The sequence below is a fragment of the Cavia porcellus genome, unplaced genomic scaffold (genome assembly GCF_034190915.1).
Source record: "Cavia porcellus strain 051 isolate PalLab524CR breed Dunkin Hartley unplaced genomic scaffold, mCavPor4.1 scaffold_28, whole genome shotgun sequence".
NCBI lineage: Eukaryota > Metazoa > Chordata > Mammalia > Rodentia > Caviidae > Cavia > Cavia porcellus.
The window spans coordinates 42,712,332-42,726,355 of NW_026947511.1; the positions used below are offsets into that span (position 1 = coordinate 42,712,332).

The 14,024-nt window shown below is 44.8% G+C and overlaps 1 protein-coding gene and 1 long non-coding RNA gene across 5 annotated transcripts in view; one reads left to right on the top strand and one right to left on the bottom strand.

Moving 5' to 3' along the window:
• Kif6 (kinesin family member 6) overlaps nucleotides 1-14,024 on the top strand; it is a 301,789-nt gene that overhangs the window by 42,556 nt on the left and 245,209 nt on the right. The gene's annotated exons all lie outside the window — the stretch shown is intronic.
• LOC134473695 (uncharacterized) lies at nucleotides 6,770-10,139 on the bottom strand. Its single transcript, XR_010044084.1, has 2 exons — nucleotides 9,796-10,139; nucleotides 6,770-6,957 (listed from the first exon to the last, which is right to left on the bottom strand). It is a non-coding gene; the product is annotated as an uncharacterized LOC134473695 (long non-coding RNA).

The following is a 14,024-nucleotide window of genomic DNA, read 5'->3' on the forward strand; positions in this document are numbered from 1 at the left end:
TGTATTGAGAATCAAGAGCAAAGAGCCCAAAAGGACAATTTTAAATGTTGTGAATTTGGCCAGAAAGGAAGCTCCTGTGACTCTGTGGACTGCAAAGATAGAGCTGAGAAGAAAAGGATAATATAAAAGATGGCCTGAGGGTATCACAAGAAGCAGCAAGTCTCTACTCTTTGCAGCCTCAAAACTGCAAAAGTGAAAGACTTTGCTTTGAGAAGAAAGTCATAGAACATCATGCTCCAGAATGGTGGCAGCATAGAGAAACTTTCCTCAGAGTTAGATTCAGAGTGCTCAGTGATCGAGGCACTTGACTCCTACAGCCAAGAGAGAGGGAATCCTGGCTTCTGCTCCTCCTGGCAGCAGACCTTGACATCCTCCATATGGCTCTAGTTATAGCTGCATGCAGAATTCAAGAGTTAGGGATTCAGGAATACTTCTACCCAAAATTTCAGAAGACCTGGGAGGTCAGGAAGTGTGCCCCTGAGAGGGCAACATGTGAAGCTGTGGGGGTGAAGTCAAAGGTGCAGTGGAGACCTCAGAAGTTTGGAGAAGTCAGGAAGTTGGATCCTCTGAGGGAACAAAGAGGGTCCAAGAGGAAAGCCATGGGAGCTACTACCACCAGAAGTACCGTAAAATAGAGCCATCCTTTGGAGCTCACAACTCGGCACAGATTGCCTCAGATGCCACACATAGAACGGCAGGACTTAACATTTGCCCTGCTGAATTGTGGACTTAATTTGGTCCCATTCCTTTATATCTCCCGGTTTGTAACTATTGGAATAAAGATGTTTATCTTGTGCCATTGAATGTTGGACATATTGAACTTTCTTTTCATTTGTACAGGGGCTCACAGCTAAGAGTTTGCCTTATCTCTCAAAAGAGACTTAGTACTTAGACTTTTCAGTGATGCTGAAACTGTTAGAACTTTGGCAATTCTTAGAGATGGACTACATGCCTTTGCATACAGGAATATGCTTGAGTCTGGGGGGAGGAATGTTCTGGTTGGTGTCTGGATGTCCCCCCAAAACCTCATGTAGTCAAGGCTTCTAGAGTTTGTGATTGATTCATGGTCCAATGCCAGGGTGTAAGTGCTACACTTGCTCTAGGGCAGGCAGCCCGCGTACAGTACAGGAAAGAAAGGAGAATTGTTCCTCCACTTTTGCTCTTGTTGCTTTTGGTATCTTTTCCTCTCCAGAGCTGTTATCCCTTTACTGTACCATGCTGCCCTGGAGCCAGCCAGTCATAGATTGAAACCCCTACAAACTGTGAGCTAAATAAACCTTTCCTTCCTTTACTTTGGGTGTTGGGTATTTTGTCCCAGCAACAAGAGAAAAATAACTAAGACACACACAGCTCAGCCAGCTGACAAGCAACTGTTGTTGGATTCTGTCTCCTTGAACCGAGAGGAGTCTGTGCACTTTTTCAGGCACTGCAGTCCTTCATGAAGAATAACAGAAACCAGACTGGGTGCTTGTTACAGATACTGAGTCTATAAGTCCTCCAAGTCCTCTCAGATCCTGCTCAAAGGACGTTTCCTAAGTGACACCTGTAGTCACCTCAGTAGAAACAAGCCACACTGGATGCCTTCTCCACATTTGCTTTGTACCTGGATCATAACTTGTATGTTGTGTCACATCATAATCTTCACACCAGACAGACTCTGAGGTTCTTAAACCAGAGATCCTGGCCTGATGGCCTTGCAGTAATTGGAAAGTGCTTTATGTTGACAGATGCACAATGCATGTGAAATGAAAAGGCAGTCATTCCACAGATAGAACAGGGTCCCATTGCACTTGACTATCTCCTGAGACTACAGGTCCACACCCTCATGTGGTTGACTCGGGGAGGGTATCAGAACCCTAACCTCATCCGAAGAGACAAAGACAGAGCCAAAAGACAGCATGTGCAGGAATCACGTTGCTGTTGTTACTAGGGGAAGAGGACTCACTAAAGGTAACACAGTGAACTCTATGCGTGAGCCAGACCCGAAAGCCGATAAATTCGGCATTTGGAGTGAATCCCTTTTCCTTAGCTATAATTCAGGATGGCATTATGATTGGGTATAATCATGCCAACAAATTGTTACTGTAGACATGAACTCCTCTCCTCAGATGTGCCCCAAGCTCTCCTTGGGGCTGTTTCTGTTCTCTCCCCAGGATAACCATGCACTGGCTACCCTGGAGAGAGCAAGGCCATGTCCTGGTCCCCTCTGAGTGTCCCCATGGAGCAAGGACCTGCTCACCTGTTTGAGCAGAGGCCAGGGGCAGCTTTCTCCATGGAGCATGCTGTCCAGTGCCTTCCTGCAGAGTGGCATAACTTGCTCCTGTCTGGCTCACTCAGAAAGACAAAGCTGTGTGTAAGGGAGAGGTGCAAACAGCATGCACATCACCGTCTCTGGCGCCCTTTCCACAAGTCTGAATGTGCTGAGCCTTGACCCACTCCGGCCACCTTGGCCTAGCTGGGCCACCCCAGCACTGCTGGCTCCATCCTGTGTCACCAGGAGCACAGGCACACCTCACCCTGCCCTGCAGGACTCTGAGCGCGCGTGCTCTGCTCCCAGGAACTGCACGCCTTCCTATCGCCTACAAGGACAAAACCCAAGTCCCCCTCATGACTGATGTTAGTCAAGCAGCAGAACAACACAAGTTTATTATGATAATTAAATTTTTGAAGTAGCTGGCTAGGAATGAATGGTGACATCTTCAAAGGGAAAAAAAAAAAAAAAAAAACAGAACAGACCTGTGGGAGACGTAGTGGGAGATGTTTGGACGTGAGGAAGGGCTTCCCCACCCCAGGGACGGGGCACGGGTGGGTTAGGCAGCACAGCGGAGGCTTCTGGAGAGAGGCTGGGCCGTCTGTGCCCGTGCCATGCTGAGCCCGCGGTGACTGTCCACGTGGGTGCTGGAGCTGTGTCCTCCGGGACCAGCCTGTGGGGGAAGGAGCGTGACTTGGGGGCGGGGCTTCCTGTGCACAGTGGCTGCTTTGTGCAGCTTTTAGAAATGACCTTTGAAACACTGGATTTGGTTTGCTTTGTTAGATCTTTCAGATTTGCTCATTTATTTTCCCCCCGGGGCCTGTTTTTGCACCTTCTCATAATATCTGAGCGAACACTTCAGGAAAATGTATTTTCCCCTTTATTTCACACATTAATGCTTGTACAGGTGTTAAGTAGGAGTAAATAGATAAGTAGTTTTGGAAAAGGAATCAAGTCAGCCTTTAAAATAAAAACCGCACGATATGAAGTCACTCAGAATTCATAGCACTAAATGCTGCAGTAGTTTTTGTGATGTAAAAAACGTTTTCCTAATACATTTTATTTTTAGAGGACGCCATCTCTCACTCCTAAAATGGGCCTTAAATACAGTATTCACCTAATTAAGCTACTACTTTGAAACTGATATTAAATATTACTTAAAATTCTAGTGGAGAGTTTGACTATGTGTTCCTTAGTTGAGAGGTTTAGAGGAACATTAATTTAGTCTGGAATCCCTGAGCAGCAGCACTGAGGGAAAGTCACCGTCAAGCAGCCTGCGTTTCTGGATGCAGAAAGTCTGTACAGCAGTTCACCTGGCCAAACATGACCATAAGCAAATGGCTGCTTTGCAAGGTGGTGAGCTCCTTGTCACAGAAAGTATTCAAGCAAACACTGAAGGACCTTATCTCAGGAATGCTGGAGTGCACTGGGCTTCTGATTCTAGGGAAGACCTTCTAGAGGGAGAGGTTTCTGAGGGCTCTTTAGGTTCCACAACCAAAGCTCTAAGTAGCTTGGTTCGTCATTGTCATGTATAATATTTGAACTCAGGCTGTAGCAATCATTCTGCTTTTGAAAAGAGAATCATTGAAGGAAATCACTCCTAATTATTTCAGATGCAGATGACCACTCCTGATTTTCCTTTCTAATTTGCACATGGGGGCAAAGGATCTGTCCAAGTTTTAAAAGGCACGCAAGAAGGTCTCTCTAGCTTTTCCAACTTACTCCCCCCCCCCCCAGGTGACGGGGAAAAGGACTTAAATCTTTTTCAGCTGTTATTTTTGTCTTCCAGATCTCCCATTCAAGCAGTTGAATCTTGCTCATGTTCCTCCTTTATGTATCGAATTCAAATACGTTTCACATATTTTTATGTGGCGCAAGGTGTCTCAGAGAACCCACATTCAGAGCTGGGTGTCCTGATTCGCAGGGAGGTGCCACGAGAGGGCTGGCAGTGAGGGCTCCTTTCTCAGCAGCACAGCCAGCTGTCAGCAGGATGCGGAGGATGAGCAGGGAGTTCAGCAGCTTTCGGTCTCAGAATCAAGGCTGCCATCATGTGGGGAAATTAGAGGTCATTGTTACACCATTGTCTCAGACTGAGTGATATTTCAAACAACAGTGCTTCCAGGCTGTGCGACCTTCCGTGGCCTACACTCCTCCACCCTAAAGATGGCAGGCTGGGGCCCTGTGCACTGCTGCCCCGTGGCCTGCTGATCACGAGACCCTTCCAGGCTGACATCTTACCATGCATGGCACTTAGCACCATGGAAAGTGTCATGTAACACATTTATTTTACTCTTTAAGAACTGGTATTCATTCCAGCTCTAATTAGTTTCACCAGAATGTAAGCCCATGCAGACTGGCACCTGGGCCTGCCTGGTGCCAACCCTTCAGGTCATGTCCACCTACATGGGTACCAGAGAGAATTCTTGCACCAGGCCAGCACCTCATTATGTCCACGTGCCTAGTCGTGTTGAGTGAACTGCTTTAGATTTCTCCCCTAAAACTGCTCTCTCGTGCGATACGAACCCGCGTCCCTCCCTCATCCTCTCATCTGCTGTCATTATAAAATATTCTCCCCAATCTACACATTGAAGAGATTGACAGCACACTTTACACGATGTATGTGAACTCACAGGAAAACCCAGTCTGGCCAGCTGGGCCAGTTTTCCTCATGGCCAAATTTAAGCCACTTCTTTTCATCTCTTTGAGTCATACAACATAGAGCTTCGCTGCATCAGGTGCTGTGGAATTAGTTTGATCAGCCACGACTTGATCTTCTGTGACTCAGGTAATAAAAGTCCGTTTGACTGTCTGCTGACCAGCGCAGTGGCAACCTAGAGGACCTGGCTGTTCTGTGATCTACTGCTTTTCTGGCCTTAACATTGTAGCCACATTTAAGGAAAGAAAACCAGATTAATGAGATGATATCCCAAATAGTGTAACAGAATAGGACATATATTTTCTCTATAGAGCACTTTCTTGGCCCGAGTGCTCTTAAATAACTGTTGGGAGATTGCTGGGAGACGCAGAGAGAATCGGTTCTGTTGTCTGAGTCTTTATGGTGCGATGTAACCTCTAGGTCAGGGGACTGCGTGCTCAGGGCACACTGGGGCCAGGTTTCTGGCTTAAATTTCAGCACAAAGGATTTACTGGACATATTGGGACCATTTCTTGACAGAATTATTTAATACTAGAATGAGTTATTAGAAGCAATCGTGGATTCCCCTGGCAGGCTGTGGCTATCGTTCACTGTGTGCTCTGTCCGAGATGGTCTGGTCGGGCCCACCAAAAGCAGACTGCTGGTTATTCTAGCAGTCACCAAAGTCTGAGTGACTCGGTAGAACTCCAGAGCAAACCCCACTGTAGGACTTAAGCGATTCCTAGTGTTTTCTTGCACATTCAAATAAGACCCACACACCACGCTGGGCTTTTAAACTCGAGCTTGGCGGGCTGCCCCTGCCTAAGGCCTTCATCGTTAGGTTTTGTTTTCATTTGCTCTGAACTTTTTCCCTCGGGTGGAAATATGTATGCTTGGCCTCAACTCACAGGGAAATTATTTAATGTATAACTCTAAACTTAATATGTTATGTACTGGTAGGACAAAATAAGCTTTTTCGTTTTATTTGTGAAGCTAATTATGCCTTTCAAGAGAGGCAGGTACTTATGTCTAGCCTAACAGAATGTCTTCTCTAATTTCTGTAATATAGGAGTTTTACAAGGCAACGTAAAATAAGTAGACTTGAAGTCCCTTAGAATTTTTGTCGTTGTTCTTGTTAATAGAACATTCACCTGAAAGGATTCTATATTTCTTGTAATTTGAAAATAAGTGCTTTCTATGTTTTTAAATAGTTTCTCTGGTCTAAAAAATGTCTTCAACAGTCATAGCATTTCAATGCAGTGTAGAGATGTTTTTAATGCAGTGTGAATTTTCAGCTTTAAACCACCTGAATATTTAAGTGACACGGGCCGATTCCACGCTCCTGTATTCATGATGTGTATGGAAAACAGATTGTATCAGCGTGTGGCTCTTTTAAAATAAAGGAGCCTGTTTAAAGCAGGAGAAGACTGTGGGCAGTGGACACGTGTTCTTTTCTGTTTCAGATCAGTGCTTAAACTTTTAGTGTCTACACTTACCACGTATAGCGTATACAAAGAACATAAGTTAAAGTTATTAGGAACACCATACCTTCTCAGTTTCCTGTGTGTTTAAACTTGAAACTTCAATGTTACATGACTGGAATTCTGTGTTTTATATGTATATACACATGTCTGCTAGACAGATGCTAAAAGTGCCAAAATGGAACCAATCAGGATTCAAGAATGCTCTATAAATGTGACTTTAGGGTTTAGGTTTCCTGGTGAGATAACTTTTTTTGGTTTGGGCCACAGCTGGCATAACTGTTTGGTCTTCAGGACATGGGAAGAATGTCAGTCTTTTGACAAAGAGCATCCTTTGGCATGCATCCTGGAGCACTGCATGTAACTTTACAGACTGCTGGATAACTAATAACAAAAGAACTATTCACATTTCTTTATCATTTATTTCCATCAAACTCCTTTAGTATTTTGGAAATGAAAATGAAAAATATATTGATTACAAGACAGACTTAAAAACCTTAACGTTAGGTTCGGAGAGGAAACGGTGAAGTTTGATTTCCCTACATAGTTCTTCTGTCAGAGAAGCAGCCACGCGATCGTGTCCACACGAACTGTTAAAAAACGAGACACAGTTAATTTCATCCTCTCCCTGAGAGTGTGGCTGTTTGGTCCTGTTTACTGTGTTGTTTCAAATAATGAATACAATTCTGTGCAGTTAAGATCCCAAGTCGGGAGGCGATGATTGATCCATGAAGCCTTCCGTTCCTCTCTACTCTTCTCTCCCTCCCACGGGTTTCACTGAATGAACACAGATTGCAGCCGCCCTGCCCGCGTCTTAGGAGACTCTGGCTTGATTAACATCCAGTTTCTCACTCAAGAAAGATGCAGCCATCCGCAGCAAGTAAACAAGAAGGCCCCCGTCACTTATGTGCAGAGGTGGAGTGAGAGGAAGTGGGGTGCTGTATTCAGAGGGGGCGTTAAAGAGCAGGTAACATGGAACCAGGGCCAGAGGTGTCAGAATTATCCAGGTATTAAATGACTGTGAAGCGAGAGAATGGAGCTGGCCAAGGCTGAGAGTGAGTCAGCGCGGTGGGGAGACTGGGCTTCCCTACAGAGGAGGACTTAGATTCGGGTCGGAAGGGATCTGCCAGACACTCGCTGGGAACTGTGCACAGGCCCAGCAGCTAGAGAAGGAGTAATGTGGAGATAATGCAACATAATACGTGAAATTGTTCCAGGTTATAAAAAAAAGCCCCTTAGGGTGTGCAAAGAGAATTGGATCTTGTCCTAAAAGCAGCCAGAAGTCACCAAATCATTTAAGCCACAGCAATAATCAGTTATACTTGTGTCAAAAAATCATTATAATGGCAGTGCAGACACAGAATGAATTGGACACACACAAGACCACGTAAGATGACGTCGTAATAGCGCAGGATTTCAGAGACAAAGGCCGGGTAGGATCCAGGCAGGCTGCATAAATGATGGAAATGGGCCGGGTTCAGAAACCAGAGAACTTGGACCGAGGGCCTGCGTAAACAGAAACAGGGTCACCTCTTGGTGTGACCCGGTAGGTGCCCGTGGGAAGGTGGAGCCAGCCCACCACACACGCTTACCCTGTTGCACATTCTGTATTTATTTTTGGCTCACGGATAGGTGTCAGACATTTTTAAAAACATGAATGGACCAACATTGTGCTGACCAAACAAAATAAATCTTGGGGCCACTGAGCCAATATATCATGGAAGTGTGTTCTTTTGAACATTAATCTCTCAAAAATGAGTTCTGTGGTTAAATTAATTAGAAGCAATTGGAACTTGACAAAACTGATTTTGAAATTCACAACAAAAAGAAAATGCACAAGAATGGCCAAGACAGTTTTGTAGATGAACCAAAGATGGGTAGACTCATCTTACCAGAGTTTGAACTATATTATAACTCTGTGATAATTGAAACAGTGTGGTATTGGCTCTAGTGGACAAATAAATCAATAGGACAGAATGAGTATATCAGAAACACACACGCACATATTGTACAAGTGATTCCTCAGTTCACAAACTTAATTCTTTACACAATTCTGGTTGTCAACCGAATTGGACAAGAACTGAATCAAATTCAGTGTTAGGTCCAATGTTGTCCTGATGGAGAGATTCTCTGCCAGTCAGTCTGTGACCAGAATCATGGAAAGAAGTATATTCATGAATGCATGTACCACTGGATATGAAAATTTGGTTGTAATTTAGGTAACATTTCAAGTGAATTGATCATTTAAGAAATGGTACCAGAGAAATCAGCTATCCACTGATCAAAAACTGCGTTTGATTCTAACTCATTAACAAAGCTTAAACAGGAATTAAATGAGTAATTATAAAAAGTAAAGCAATAGAGGGAAATGGAGACAACACATTTATGACATTGGAGAACAGAAACTTAAATTAGATGTAAAATGCAAAAACATGAAGGATAAAAATTAGATTGCACCCAGATGAAATTTTGAACAGCAAAAGCCATGATAAACTTAAAAAGGAATCTGCTATGTGGGAGAAAATATGAAGCATTTCAGTATTCATAATAGAAATAACCTCACAATTAATAACAAAAATAATCCATTGATCCATTACAAAGTAAATCAAAGGCCATGTAAGGAACTCTGAAGAAAAAATACACATATGAAAGAATACATAATGTGCACATGAAATCTAAGATATGAAAATATATTTAATAGTATTTAATAGATAAGTAAGAGTTTACAGTACACGGTGCTGCTTTCCCTCATTAAACTGGCAAAATAAAAATTTGGTGACATCAGGAGGGAGTGAGGGACTAGGAAGAAGGAAATCTGCCGCACCAGCTAAGTAGAAACTTCTAGGAGGACAGAGCAGAAGCTTCGCCCCCAGGCACCGCCCTGAGAAACACTGTCCTTTCCAGCACTGTCTGCAAGACGAGAAACCCTGAGCGCTCCAGCCATGAGCGGAGGGCCCCGGCTCGCAGCATGGTGCGTTTCTGCTGGGGGTGCGGTACAGACTGTCAGGAATAAAATGCTGACGTGGATCCATCGGTGTGACCATTCTCATCGCAGCATGGACAAACAGAATCTCTCCACACAGGACAGAGTACACTAGGGCAGCTACACCAGAGGGAACACAGGCTGAATAACGCTGACTCTGAAGTCTGGATTAACAGTGGTAAAGGCTCAAGGCTGGGGAGGGCACTCTGTTCGGGGAGACTTGACTGTACCTATAATTGGAAACGTGTTACTGAGCACATATCCATGAATTTATGGATCATTTGTATAATCAAAGTATTTCTGATCACATGAAAAAGACTTGAGCCTGCTCATTTTTCTAAGGAGAAAGCAATTCATAGACAAGGAGAAGCAGAAATACAAGCAAGTTGTTCATCCGTGGAGCAAGATCTCTGGGAGACAGTAGAGAATGCGCTCTGGAACTCACTTGAGAGAGAAGGGCCAGGGTCTGGCGCCAGAAGGGACGACTGGAGATAATGTCCACGTGAGGAGCGGAGGTAGGGAGTGGAGAGTGGGGCAGGGACTTTCCCGTGCCATGGCCTCGGTTTCCCCCGAGTTGCCCTGCTCCCTTCCACCAGCACCCTGCAGCCATCAGTTCTGCATTGCCCTGCCGCCTGCCTCTTGCCTCTCTGGCACTGCAGATGTGTGCGCCCCTGAGTCCTGCAGCGCTGCCCTGAGTGGAGTAATGCTGTGACAGTGCACCCTCGCCAGAGCCAGTTCCCACCGTTCACAGGAGCCTGGGACGCTGGCCTGGCCAGGTCCGGCCCCTTCCATTCTGTGCCCAACGGCTGTGCTGTTTCCAGGGCGCTGAGGACCACATGCCCAGCTGTCTGCCCAGAAAAGTGTGTGACGCTGTGCCCACCAGCTTGTGTGGAATTTTACAGCCTCTGTTGTTGAAGCCCTCTGTTGTTCTGGGCTCACTGTGAGGTCAGGGAGCGTGGTGGGAAGCAGCTCGGCCCTCGCTTCTCCTTTGGATTGGAGGAGCCTTTAAGAAGCCGATCTTACTTTTTATGTCGCTGTGCTAGGCCACTGATTACATGCTGCAGTCCCTCCGTGCCCCTGGGGTTCCAGACAAGGGACTGAAGAGTTTTTAGATGTCAGGCATTAAAGGAAATGGAGGGACATCTCTGCACTCTTTTGTCCTCTGTACTAAGTCTGACTTTCCAAGCAGCTATCCCCTGAACCCCTGGTGTCACCTCCCTTTTCAAGAAACCCTAGAAAAGCCAGTTCCTCTTTCCCGTGTCCTGTGCTGTCACCCCCGTGGTTAGCGTGTCAGTGGCAAAGGCACGTGCTTTGCTGCTATCTGCACAGCGGATGCGGACTTCTGTTGTGGCTGATTTTCTGTTCTCCCCTCAGCCGCCCCAGCTGGTGAGATGTTATAGGCTGTGTGTTGTGGGATTTTATTATACGATGAATGAAAATCAGGCGCTCTGAAGGAAAGTACTGTACATCTGAACTGCACTCCTGTCTGAAAGGTCTTATTGCACGGTGTGTCGGCCACGAGGGTGTGGTTTTAAGATGAGAAGGAAGGAAGCATATTGAAATAGATATAACTTAATCTGTTATTGATCTGTCTGTTTATTCTGATTAGATGTCACTTTTTTGTTTTTGAAACAGAGTCTCTCTGTGCAGTTCAGGCTGGCCTTGAGCTCACTTTGTAGCCTAGCCTGGTCTCAAACTCAGAACGATCCTCCTGCACGGCCTCCTGAGTAGCTGTCACATTTTTTTAAAAATCAAACTCAGTAAACTTAATTTCTAAGATTTTTATGATTTTTTTTCCTCTGAAAATCTGGGGAGAATAACTTTGGGATGGTTGCCTCACTGGCTGAGGTTTTAGTGAATGCATTCATTAGGTATCTTTTGTTTTAGTAAAAAAAAGGTAGATTAATTCATAACAGATAGTAAAAAGAATATTAGTTTGGAATAAAACAGACCTTGAATTCAACCTAACCACTTACTAGGTGTAATCTTGTCAACTTCCTTAAGACTGAACTTTCTCATCCATAAAGGGGAATAAAAGAAATTTTACAATTTGCTTAAGAGAAAAAGATCATGAGTTCAGTCTTGATTAAACTGAAATGCTGCAGGAAAAATATGTGTGTACAATTGTGCCTGACTGCTTTCCGTATGAGTACTCGCCTGTGGTACCTACTCTTTGCGTTCCTTGTTGGGGCTGGCGCATGCACATAGCACATCTAACTTCCTGTTTTCCTTTGCTGTTTCTTTACTGTCCGCCCCAGTCTGCATCCACCAGCTGATCCCCAACCCCTCTGACAAAGATTTGTCTGCTTCCTATTGTCTATCCTTTTTTTGCTCTTTATTTATACTTTGGGTTTCTCATGTCAGAGGATCTGTACAAGCTTTAAGCTTGTATGTCTGGCTTATTTCACTTAACTTTACGGTCTCAAGGTGCATCCATTTCTCTCTCTGGCAGAGCAGTACGCCATTGTGTGTACATACTGTGTTTTTCTGTATCCATTCATCTGCTGATAGACATGTATTAGCTGTTTCTAAGATTTAGCCAGTGTTTGTGTCGTTATAAACATGGATATACATGTACCACTGTCACACATTGTCTTTAACTCTTTCAGGAATATACCTAGAAGGGAAATAAGTGAGTCGAATGGACTTTCTAGTTTTAATTTTCTGCGGAATCTCCATATTGATTTCAATAGCGAGTGTCCTAGTTTACATTCCATCGTGTAAACTAGTAAACATTGTTGATTGTACACAACAATGTAGAAAGATTTTTTTCCTGCAGCCTTTCTTGTTACTATTTGATTTCTTGGTAATGGCCTTTTTTTCTGGGGTAAGCTAGAATCTCAGTGTTGCTTTAATTTGCCGACACTGAGATTTCTTGAGTGGCCAAAAATGTTAAGCATTGCTTCCTGTGCGTATGGACCGCCCACACGTCTTCTGTGAAGGGTCTGTTCATTTCTCTTGCCCATTTTTTATTTGGATCTCTCATTTAGTGGGGTCTAATTTTTTCAAGTTATTCATATAGACCATTGTGTGTCTGTGATGTAGCCAAGGCCACCGTGAAGAATGATGGACACCTTCATAAGGTGTACGTTTATCTTTGTATCCTGAAGGACAGTGTCTCCCCTGGATTGTCATCTGTGAGAATCAGAGTGTGCTTAAATTTTCCCAAGAACGTGCACAATGTCTTCCATTTCACCCAAAATTGAAGTCAGGGCAGAAGTTTACTTAGTAAATGAGACTGGCAGTTCAGGGAGAAAAAGTTTGGGACCTCCGTATAAACTAGAGTTCTGTGTAGCTTGTTACGAGTTGTGTCTAGATGTCCCCCATCACCACCCAAAGCCTCATGCAGACATAGGTGGGGCTTTTCAGAGGTGGGTGGGTCTAGAGCATGAGCCACTGGGATCAGGGTGTTTGCAATGGTTGATACATTGTGTCGAACTGAGAAGTTTAGGGCCTTAGTTAAGTGACCCTCGGGTGTAGAGGACCCACCCTAGGGCTGGTAGCCTGCGTACCATGTAAGGGAGGAAAAAGGCTTGCTCCTCTCTTTTGGTTCTGTCTTTGCTGTCTTCCATCACCATGAGCTATTGCCCCTCTTCCATGCTACCCTGCTTTGGTGCCAGCTGCTTGTGGATGGAAACCTCCACAAACTCTGAGCTAAATAAACCTTTCCTCCTTTAACTTTGGGTGTCAGGTAGTTTGCCTCAGCAAGAAGAGAAAAGTAACCAAGGCAGTGTGTGCATACTCCAGTTGGTCATGGATGGGTTTGGCATAGTTCGAGGTGGGGTCCATGGTGCCTCACCCTGCGTGTGAATACTCCCCATCTGTAGGGGAGGTAGCCTGGACATGCTATAAGGGGCAGGAAAACGATCTCAGCCCTGTCCTTGCTGCTGTCTGCCTTCCGTGAGCTGTTTCTCCTCTGCAAGGCTCCCCTGCCATGCCACCCTGCCTTGGAGCCAGCCAACTGTGAACTATGAAGCCTCTACCAACTGTGGAACAATTAAACCATTCTTCCTTTAACTTTGGGTTTTGGGTATTTTGTCTCAGCAACAAGAAAAGTAACTGATGCATGGCCCATTCTGGGTGCAGCATCACTTTTGAAGATACCCAAAAGGCAACTTGTGTTTAGACTTTCAAGGATCTTTAAAGAGTAGTAGAGAACATTTCTCATGTTTTGCTAACACCTTAAATATCCTTTCTCCTGCCTCTCTTGGCGTGCTCCACAAGGAGGGCAGCCTGTGTCCCTCCCTTGCCATGCTGCGGCTCCACTCTCCTTCAGAACCCTCAGACAGCCGCTCCCCACGTGGCCCCTTTGTACCATCACTTCAAAGCATCTTACCCTGGATTCCTGGATTTCCTTTTCTGCCAAGTCAGATGTTGGAGCTCCCAGCTGCCTTCACGCTTGTAACAGAAAGGACAGAGTCCTTGGAAAGTAGTTTTTCAAATTTGGCCTTTCTCAGGAGAAGTCCTCAGAAGCCTGTCTATAAATTCCTCACCACTTTCTAAACACATTGATAAATAAGCCATTTTGGTTTCTTGTGATAGGTTAAGATTATATACCTGGCATAGATGTACATTCTCATATATTTAAAGATCCTTATCTTGGTAATTACTTTGTTTCATCTTGCACTTCAGGTTTCTTGGGAATAAGGTCCCCACCACCACCCTAAAAATTCA